Source organism: Gouania willdenowi, chromosome 18 (assembly GCF_900634775.1).
Source record: "Gouania willdenowi chromosome 18, fGouWil2.1, whole genome shotgun sequence".
Lineage (NCBI taxonomy): Eukaryota > Metazoa > Chordata > Actinopteri > Blenniiformes > Gobiesocidae > Gouania > Gouania willdenowi.
Window position 1 is genome coordinate 18,344,898 of NC_041061.1, and position 1,886 is coordinate 18,346,783.

The following is a 1,886-nucleotide window of genomic DNA, read 5'->3' on the forward strand; positions in this document are numbered from 1 at the left end:
GCTTTGTGGAAGGGTGGGCGCATCATCGTTCACACCTTCGCCCACCCTTCCACAAAGCACACACGATAAGCCTTTTCAAACTTTCACAATGGTTCAGTACTTCCGCATTGGGTCAAAGGTCAAGAGGGATAATGTCAGCATAACTGATGGTGTAAACAGAGATTGAGATTGTTTTTCCCTGTTGAAGCATTGATTTTTTGTGCATCTTGTGCACTTTCTTCAAATTTGTAAAATAATAGCTTAATAAAATAATTCATGGACCTGGTTAGTGAATGGTGGACCTCGTGAATTTACCTTTTTAAAGTGAGAACTCAAACAGTCCTTTTCACACTCGGAAATCTTGCTTTACCATAAATAGCAACAATACATTTGATTTATAAGCACAAAAACAATAAAGGTAAATAGTGAAAATACAGGAGTAGGAAACAGGAGCTTGGTTGCTTTACTACTGTTTTTCTTTTTTTAATTTTATTTATTGTGGTTTATTAATTGATCACAACACACATGGCTCATATTAATTTGGCCATTCTTATCCAATAATTCCATATAATGTTATTTGGATTAACAACCATCATCTACATGGAAGAAACACTGGTTTCTCAACACTGGCCATCATTTACACCAACCCCCAAAGTTTGTCACTGCCCAGCTGCACATTCCGATCGAATGGCTGCATTTACATAAGAGAGGTGGCCCCACTGAGTTGCAAATGAGTGTCATTTGGCGGCCTCTGGGCAGGGCAGCAGGAGTAAGAAAACCTTGGGCATGCTAGTGTTAAAAGGAAGAAAAATATGGTAAGAAAAGTGATGAAAACAGGTTAAAATTTGGCAAGTTTGGTGTAGTTCCAGAAAGGGTAAAAAATAAGCAAAAATGGGCTCAAACTGTTATTTGACGACCTCCTCCCAGAGTCTCGCAAGCCCAAGGTTGAGAACCACTGGTCTAAACAACTCACGTTTATGTTAAGCAGGTCAAATTTTAGTTCATCTGAAGAAAGACCCAACGTGATGTGATTAATTAATCCCAGAAAGAAGGTTGTGTTGCATGTGAGAATCATCTCCATCTTCATATGCTCAAAACATCAGCAGAAGTGAATCCATATTGACCCCAAAGTGAATCCCATTCCCACTGATTTAAAAGAAGGGATGCTTTGCAGTCATTTTTGATAAGAATGGGGGTTCAAATGAGCAAAAACTAATGTGTTTGTGTGTTGGAGCTTTAATATTCTGCTCCTGATTCTAAGTGCCGCCAACTAATGAAACACTGATTTTACCCAGAGATGGATAAAGACATTTGGCTCGTCTCTTTCTGAGCAGATATTGATGGTTTGAAGAGCGAGACGTGACCTCGGAGCCCTAAAGTGTATCCCAAGTTTTCGTGCGTTTCAAGATGTTTCTGTTCCACTTTGATGTTCACTGAGCCTTTTCAACCCAGATACTGGTGCTCTGCATGATGGCTGATTTGTTTTCATTTTCTCCTGCTCTAAATATTTGGACGAGGGGGAAACGTTGCTTATCTATCCTTGCTTTATTCAATCAGCTTTGTCTACCTCCTTGTTTTTGCTCACAAAGCTGTCAGAACTGTTGTTTAGTTTCATCTTCCGATAATGCTGTAATTTAATCTACGTTGGCGCTGCTTGTGTTTGCCAACAGGCCGACGACTCTGGGACTCTTTAAAAGTGATGATTTCAGAAGAGTTTAGTACCGGGGGTGATAAATGGCCGATCAAACATGACTTCTGGCTCATCCTTCAGCTGTCACTCACTTTTCTGTTTATTTTCAGACATCCTCACCCGTGCTTAATCACTCTGATGAATCTGTTCAAAGAATTTGGCTTTGTTTCATACTCCCCCTGCTCTTTGCCTGCCTTCGTTTCTCCTGCAGGCCAGT